A 9,050-nucleotide genomic window follows, 5' to 3' on the forward strand; every position below is an offset into this window, starting at 1 on the left:
TACGAGACGGAGGAGGGACCAAAGCTCTACAGGGTGACAGCCGGAGTTCCACAGGGATCAGTCTTAGGACCTCTACTGTGGAACCTAATGTACGACGACGTCCTGAGACTCCAGCTTCCGCAGGGATGCACGCTTGTCGGTTTCGCTGACGATCTCGCCCTGGTCGTGGTAGCCAAAGAGCTCCGAGATGTCGAGGCGACGGCCAACGAAGCAATCCGGATGGTATCCAACTGGATGGAAAACGCGGGATTGGACCTGGCTGGCCACAAAACGGAGGCTGACTCATCACGAGTCGGAAGGTGGAGTACGCGACGTTTCGCGTGGGTAATGCGACTATTAAGCCGCAGGAGTCAATCCGGTACCTAGGCGTGATGCTGGATAACCGATTGAACTACCGGGACCACATCGAGTACGTGAGTCAAAAAGCCTCCCGGATGCAGGCAGCACTCGCAAGGATGCTCCCCAATATTGGTGGACCCAAGGCAGGTCGACGCTTACTCCTGGCGAGAGTAGTGGCCTCGATCCTACTGTACGATGCGCCGGTGTGGTCTTCAACCCTATCCGGCAACATGAGTCTAAGAAGAAAGATGTCAGTGCCATATCGGCTCTGCGCTCTTCGAGTAGTGTCTGGATATAGGACGGTGTCGGATAACGCAGCCCTGGTCCTCGCGGCCATGATCCCGGTGGATATACTAGCGCTCGAGATGACGCATGTATATGAAGCGCGCGCAGAGACCTAATGCATCGCTAGAGACCATCCGTGCGTCGGAAAGGCGGGCGTCAATAGAAAAATGGCAGGCAAGATGGGACACGACCACAAATGGACGGTGGACCCATAGAATAATCCCGGACATTGAGTCATGGATAGGGCGGAGAAGCGGAGAGATAAACTACCACCTCACCCAATTCCTGACGGGTCACGGAGGATAGAGGAAGTATCTGCATAGGTTCAAACACGAGGATACTCCCGAGTGTCCTGAGTTTTCGAATGAGAGCGAGGATCCGGAGCATGTGATCTACCACTGCACGAGGTACCGCTCAAGTGCAGAGTATTTCCCACGACCAGAGGAGCTAATGGCGTTCATGACGGAGTCCGACGAGAACTGGCAGCGCGTTAGCAACACCCTAATAGCCATCCAGAGCGATCTGAGAAGATGCGAAAGGGAGCGACGCGTAGAGGAGAGTGCCTAACGTAGGCAACCCATCCCGCGAAGTAATACTTTGCGGTGATCCCGCGGGGAATGAGGTGTGCAGCTGTGCGTGGTGGTGAGTTTAGCTGGGAAGCCCCGAAGGGGTAGTCCAGTTCGTTGACTGGTACGGGCCGGTCGCGTCTCTTAGAGATTCTCACCCACCGTGGCGTATCCATGGAAAAAAAACAAAAAACACATACACTCTTTCAGGCTGGGCTCAAAGTTCGTCGTTTGTCCGCTTTGGTGGCTTCACTTTTCACACTTTTCGTTTTCGTTGTGTGCCTCTCTTGGAATTTCTAAGCAAACAAAACCAACAGAAAACCAAGAGAGAGAACAAGAGAAAGAGAGAGGCGGACTATGGGTGCATTCCAGGTGCTGCCAACGCAAACCGAAGCAGCGGCGGCAGCAGCAGCGATCGCTGGAATGCAGGCACCAACAACAACAACAACAGTAACGTCACAGGCTTGCATTTACAGCAACAAAAACTTGCCATGTTGCTTTTTTACAGCAAGGTTGAAGGAAGGGAGAGGAGTGGGGGTGGTTCCGCACCGAACATGTTTAAGCGCGATAGTTAGAGAGGGAGAGGGAGAGGTAGAGAGGAGACACAGACAGTTGCCGACTGGCTTTTCAATTGGAAATGGAGTGTGCGAGGGGTGGGGGAAAGCGGAATGGAGTGGGGAATGACCACTGGGGAGAGCTGTGTGCGCTGCTGTCTGTCTTCTGTGTGTGGGTTTTTGGGGATGCTTTTGTGTGTTCGGGATTGTTGAAATGCTAAACCGGAATGTGGCTCATTCAGTGAAAAGACCATAATAACGATTATCATCATGAAGTTGGATGATGATCAGCAGCATCGAAAGCCGAGTTTGGGACAGCATCGTCGACGACGTCGTAAATTGAGGCCGGCAATCAATGCGCTGTGGTTGTTGTTGTTTCTCTCCTTGCCAGTGGCTGTCTCTCTCTCTCTCTCTCTCTCTTCCTCTCTCTGATAGTTGTTGTTGCTTGTTTTTCTGGTTTTGGCATTCATTCGCGCTCAATTGCGCCAGATTTGCGTTTTTATACCCGATACTCAAAATGAGTATTGGGGTATATTATATTTGTGGTAAAAGTGGATGTGTGTAACGTCCAGAAGGAATCGTTTCCGACCCCATAAAGTATATATATTCTTGTTCAGCATCAATAGCCGAGTCGATTGAGCCATGTCTGTCCGTCCGTCCGTCCGTCCGTCCGTCCGTCCCCTTCAGCGCCTAGTGCTCAAAGACTATAAGAGCTAGAGCAACGATGTTTTGGATCCACACTTCGGTGATATGTCACTGCTACAAAAATATTTCAAAACTTCGCCCCGCCCACTTCCGCCTCCACAATGGACGAAAATCTTTGGCATCCACATTTTTAAAGATAAGATAAAACCAAAAACGCAGAATCGTAGTGGATGACTATATGTTCTAGAGTGTGAAATCTCAACCAGATCGTACAATTATTATAGCCAGAATCAAGAAAACAATTTCATTCTTTCTCGCTCTGTCTCTCTCTAACACACAGGATTCATGGTAGGTTTTGCCAATTGCAAAATATGAGTTCAAGGATCTCAGAACCTATAAGAGCCAGAGCAACCAAATTTGGTATCCACACTCCTGTGATATCGGACCTTGACCGTTTCGTGTCCAAATTTCGCCACACCCCCTTCCGCCCACGCAAAGGACGAAAATCTCGGGCATCCACAAATCTCAGAGACTATTAAGGCTAGAGTAACCAAATTTGGTATCCGCACTTCTGTTAGATCTCACTATAAAAGCTGTATCTCAGAATTTTGCCCCACCCCCTCCGCCACCACAAAGGACGAAAATCTGTTGCTTCCACAATATTGCACATTCGAGAAAACTAAATACGCAGAATCATAGATAATGACCACATCTATCAGATTGCTGAATCTGGATCAGATCGGATCATTTTTGTAGCCAAAAGCAAGAAATCAATTTGCTGTGGCTACGCAGCGCCCGACCTCACGCTCAGACCGATTTTCTGTCTCTCCCGAACGCACTCTTTGTCGTGTCGTTTAATATTAGCTGCGTCTGCCGGAGGAGAGCCATACTGACTTAGTATCGGGTATAACTGTAGAGTTGCGGTCTCCGCAGCTACTCACAACGTTCCCCCTCGTTTATGCTGCTGCCGATCGAGTCCACGCTTCATTTCAGGCAAGCTCTGGTTGTTGTTGTTGTTATTATTGCTGTGGCTGGCAACGCTCCCAACCAAAAATGTCGCCAATGGATCAGAGCAGAAGTCAGAGTGGTCGGGAGAGGGAGGTTGGGAGGGAAGAGCACTTCAGAGAGAAGAGTGGGGTGTGGGCAAGAGAGTCTAGAGCACTGAGTGCTGCACAGCGTGTACCAGGAAAAAGAATCACGTTTATACCGTTTTGTACTAATTTTTTTCTTTTTCCCCATCATCATCATCATTTTCTGCCTCTTCTTTCACCTTCTCCGCCACAACTCCTCTTTCTCTTCTTGTCATGGTTTTTCAAGTGCAATTTCTGTTGTTGTGCATTTATTTCACACACATGCACACACAGAGAGAGCAATGCACAAGCACATACACACACGTTCATTAAATATTTTCGTTGTTGAATAATTTTCCCGAAAAAAAAACTTCAAGTTCGCCCTCACCTTGTCTGCACCTTGCGCTGCTCCAATGATTTTAGCTTTTGTTGCTGCTTGATGTTGCTGCTGGTGCTGCTGTTTAGTTGCACTTTTAAGTGAATTAATCACCTTTCATGCTGCCTCTTTTGTTGCTCCCTCTTTGGATGGCCTTTTGTATCACGCAACTACTATTTTGCATACACTCTTTTTCAACGGGGGCTTTGCCTTTCTTTCATTCAATTCCCAGAGCTGCTTCTTTTTTTTTGCTTTTGTAATTAATTGAATACACACACACACACACACACACACACACACACTAAGAAACGCGCGCGTAGAAGAGAGGGTACGCAAACACACACACGGAGAGATACACCTACCACAAACTACAAAAACATCGGTCGACAGGTAAGAAGCCGCGTGAGCAACTGAGACACCGACTCTGGCCATGGCTTCGCTTTGGGCCACGATCGCGTCTATCTGTACAGCGTATGTATGGCGGTCTCTTTCTGGCAGCGGCATGTAGCAGACGTCTCTTTTGCACCTGCGCAATTGGGCCTTGGTGATTGACCAGAAATACGTTACAAAGCACCGTTTGAATTTAACCTGTGACGCGCATAGTTAAAGAGATTAGTGTAGTCAGAAAAAGAGGGAGAGGAAAAAACTGGGAGAGTTGGGAGAGTAAAAGAGCGAGTAAGTTGGTTGGGAGAGTAGGGTGAGCGCTGTTTACCTGTCGCCGCCAGCTCTCTTTGCCGCTGCCGTCGCTCTGTCCAGACGAAATTAGCTGCTACCGACCAGGCAATTATACGAGTGATTGTCGGTGTTTTTATACCCGATACTCAAAATGAGTATTGGGGTATATTAGATTTGTGGTAAAAGTGGATGTGTGTAACGTCCAGAAGGAATCGTTTCCGACCCCATAAAGTATATATATTCTTGATCAGCATCAATAGCCGAGTCGATTGAGCCATGTCTGTCTGTCCGTCTGTTCGTCAGTCCGTCTGTCCGTCCCTATTAGCGCCTTGTGCTCAAAGACTATAAGAGCTAGAGCAACGATGTTTTGGATCCAGACTTCTGTGATATGTCACTGCTACAAAAATATTTCAAAACTTCGCCCCGCCCACTTCCGCCCCCACAAAGAACGAAAATCTGTGGCATCCACAATTTTAACAATACGAGAAAAACAAAAACGCAGAATTGTAGAGAATGACCATATCTTTAAGACTGCAGAATTTGAATATGATCGCATTATTATTATAGCCAGTGTGGAGATAATGTTTTTTATCCCCAATCGGCCGACTAATTATTTCGAATTAAATAAAACTCGGCGCAGAAATAAAATTACGATATGTTCTTTAATGCGTGACATCCAAATTGCAAGTGTGGCTTGCCTGCCCTTTACATTGCCGCTCCGATCGCTAAGCGCAGCTTCGCTCGGCCGACGTCGGTAGGCAGACGCAAAGCGGAGATAGCGAAGAGCGAGCTGGCAGAGAGCGTTTAGCAGGGCAAGCAAGCGCAGAGCTTTAACAAACAAATGAGTGACATAGGCATAAGTAACAAACAAAATAAGCGGCTGAGGGCCAAGAATTAGGTGCTATTTGGCAAGCAGCTAATCGGCTGGGTTCTGCTCCGAACATTCACCCCCCGTTGTAAGGCAAAGGCTTTCAACAGATCCATCCTGAAGGGGCAGAACCGCTATTTTTCCAACGGCCCTCTTGAAAAGGCCTTTTTGAGTGCGGATGACGGCTACTCTGATGGTTCCATCTTTTCCTGGTATGACGCTCTCAATGCGGCCAAGCGGCCACCTTAATGGTGGCAGCGTTTCCTCCTTGATCATGACGAGCGCTCCTAGCTTGATGTTTGGAGACGGTGACCGCCACTTGCTCCGCTCCTGAAGAATCGAAAGATACGCCGTGCTCCATTTTCTCCAAAACGCCTGCTTCATTTGACACAGCCGCTGCCATCGACTAAGTAGGTTGACCCGGAGATGCGCCACATCTGGCTCGTCGAATGCAGCTCCTTCGGGGCTCCATTGAGAAAGTGGTTTGGCGTGAGCACATCTAGATCATCGGGACTTTCTGTAATTGCATAAAGCGGACGGGAATTTAACAAAGCAGAGATTTCACAAGCCAAGGTCTGAATTTCATCAAGAGTAAAAATGTAGGTCCCGACGATGCGATGAAAATGATATTTAGCTGCTTTAACAGCCGCCTCCCACAAACCCCCAAAATGAGGTGAGCGAGGGGGGATGAATTTCCAGTCGATTCCACTAGAAACGCAGAGATGTGACACAGCCGACGTATGAGGATCACTGAGGAACATTTGCCGAAGCTCCAAAAGCTCATTTTTTGCTCCTACAAAATTTGTAGCGTTGTCTGACCAGATGATTCGAGGCTTGGGACGTAGACTTATAAAACGCCTTAATGCTGCCAGAAAGGATTCTGTAGATAGATCCCGAACGACTTCCAAATGAGTTGCTTTGGTGCTAAAGCATACGAAGACAGCGATGTAACATTTGATAGGAGGCCTGCTCTGACTTCCGACTTGTGATAAAAGGGTCCGCAAAAATCAACGCCCGTTGTGTGGAATGCTGGATTAGTCCTTACGCGATCCGCAGGCAAGTTTCCCATGATATGTTCCCTCAGCACTGGCTTCAAACGAAAGCATCTAACACATTTGCGAATGATTCCCGCAACATATTTGCGTCCACCAATAGGCCAGAATTTTTGCCGAAGCAGTCCGAGCAATCCTTGAGCTCCTGCGTGGAGAAACCTTTCGTGAAAGAAGATAATAATAGAGAAAGTGACAGGATGTCCCTTAGGAAGCAGGATCGGGTGCTTCGCGTCGTAGTCCAATTCGGCATTTTGGAGGCGGCCTCCAACACGCAGCAATCCAAAGCTATCCAGAAATGGATTCAGTGAGGCCATCGTGCTTTTTGGGGGTAGGGCCTGTTTGCTGGCGAGGGCCCTTATCTCTCCCGAAAATTGTTGCTGCTGTATTGCCCTTATGAGCAAATGCGTACCATTTTTGATGTCGATTACGGTAAGTTGACCCTTCGACCGGGCTATGCCTTTGTCCTTGAGAATGTAGAATCGATATATGTAAGCAAAGACGCGCTGCATGGATCCGAATGAGTTTTTAAATTTGCAATCGTACGATACATCCCTTTCGTTTCAAACAACCAATGCTGCATGACGACGGTCTGGTACATCGGTCGGCAATTGCAAGTATGCATGCCACTCTGAGCTCTCAAGACGCAAGAATGGTGGTCCAGAGATCCAAAGGCTGCTATCCATTAGTTCAGCGGGCGTGGATCCACGTGATATGATGTCGGCAGGATTCAACTTTGTGGGCACGTGATGCCAAGTCATTCCAGCGGTGAGCTCCTGAATCCGCTGAACTCGATTAGAAACAAATATATTAAAATTCAATGGTGATTCTCGAATCCAGGCAAGGGCTATGGACGAATCCGACCAGCAATGTATTTGGCATGGAGCTGATAATCCCTTAACTATGGTGGACACTAGTTCGGCTAATACGAGGGCAGCGGACAGCTCAAGCTTGGGGATAGTCATACTTTTCAAGGGCGCGACTCTGGATTTAGAGAATAAGAGATGACTTTTCACAATGCCAAGAGCTTCCGAACGCATGTATACACAGGCGCCATATGCTGCTTGGCTCGCATCACAAAACGCGTGCATTTCTAATCTGGCTTGCTGCCGAAGCACGTAACGTGGAAACTTAAAGTTTTTAACCATCGACAACTGCGAAGTCAGCTCAATCCAAGTCGTATGTAGATCCTGGGGCAGGCTTTCGTCCCAATTCAACTTTAGGCTTTCGTTCCATAGCGACTGCATAAATATTTTAGCAGCTAATCGGCTGGGTTCTGCACCGAACAGCATCAAGAAAACAATTTCATTTTTTCTCGCCCTGTCTCTCTCTAACACACACGTAGCATAGCCGGCTTTGATTAGAGTAAAACATTAGCGCCTAGATCTCAGAGACTATAAAAGCTAGAGCAACCAAATTTGGTATCCACACTCCTAATATATCGGACCGAGACGAGTTTGTTTCAAAATTTCGCCACACCCCCTTCCGCCCCCGCAAAAGATGAAAATCTGGGGATATTCACAAATCTCAGAGACTAGTAAGGCTAGAGTAACCAAATTTGGTATCCGCACTGCTGTTAGATCTCACTTTAAAACGTGTATCTCAAAATTTTGCCGCACCCCCTTCCGCCCCCACAAAGGACGAAAATCTGTTGCATCCACAATATTGAGGATACGAGAAAACTAAAAGCGCAGAATCATAGATAATGATCATATCTATCAGATTGCTGAATCTGGATCAGATCAGATAATTTTTATAGCCAAAAGTAACAAATCAATTTGCACTGGCTACGCAGCGCCCGACGTCACGCTCAGACCGATTTTCTGTCTCTCCCGCACGCACTCTTTGTCGTGTCGTTTAATATTAGCTGCGTCTGCCGGAGGAGAGCCATACTGACTTAGTATACTCAAAATGAGTATTGGGGTATATTAGATTTGTGGTAAAAGTGGATGTGTGTAACGTCCAGAAGGAATCGTTTCCGACCCCATAAAGTATATATATTCTTGATCAGCATCAATAGCCGAGTCGATTGAGCCCTGTCTGTCTGTCTGTCTGACCGTCTGTCCGTCCGTCCGTCTGTCCGTCCCCTTCAGCGCCTAGTGCTCAAAGACTATAAGAGCTAGAGCAACGATGTTTTGGATCCAGACTTCTGTGATATGTCACTGCTACAAAAATATTTCAAAACTTTGCCCCGCCCACTTCCGCCCCCACAAAGGACGAAAATCTGTGGAATTCACATTTTTAAAGATACGATAAAACCAAAAACGCAGAGTCGTAGAGAATGACCATATCTTTTAGACTGCAGAGTTTGAATAAGATCGTATTATTATTATAGCCAGCATCAAGAAAACAATGACATTTTTTCTCGCCCCGTCTCTCTCTAACACACACGTAGCATAGCCGGCTTTGCTTAGAGACTATAAAAGCTAGAGCAACCAAACTTGGTATCCAAACTCCTAATATATCGGACCAAGACGAGTTTGTTTCAAAATTTCGCCCCACCCCCTTCCGCCCCCACAAAGGACGAAAATCTGTTGCATCTACAATATTGAGGATACGAGAAAACTAAAAGCGCAGAATCATAGATAATGATCATATCTATCAGATTGCTGAATCTGGATCA

General features: G+C 47.3%; 1 protein-coding gene across 2 annotated transcripts in view; it reads right to left on the minus strand.

Moving 5' to 3' along the window:
• Positions 1 to 4,446, minus strand: part of LOC117191946 (apoptosis-stimulating of p53 protein 1-like) — a 104,781-nt gene extending 100,335 nt beyond the window's left edge. Inside the window, exon 1 of one of the 2 annotated variants that reach the window (XM_033396692.1) lies at positions 3,950 to 4,446. The gene's annotated coding sequence lies outside the window, so the exon portion shown is untranslated. Of the gene's footprint in view, positions 1 to 3,847 lie in introns of both variants that reach the window. The other variant, XM_033396691.1, reaches the window with a different exon arrangement.
• Between the last annotated feature and the right edge of the window lie 4,604 nt (positions 4,447 to 9,050).

Source organism: Drosophila miranda (genome assembly GCF_003369915.1).
Source record: "Drosophila miranda strain MSH22 chromosome Y unlocalized genomic scaffold, D.miranda_PacBio2.1 Contig_Y1_pilon, whole genome shotgun sequence".
Taxonomy (NCBI): domain Eukaryota; kingdom Metazoa; phylum Arthropoda; class Insecta; order Diptera; family Drosophilidae; genus Drosophila; species Drosophila miranda.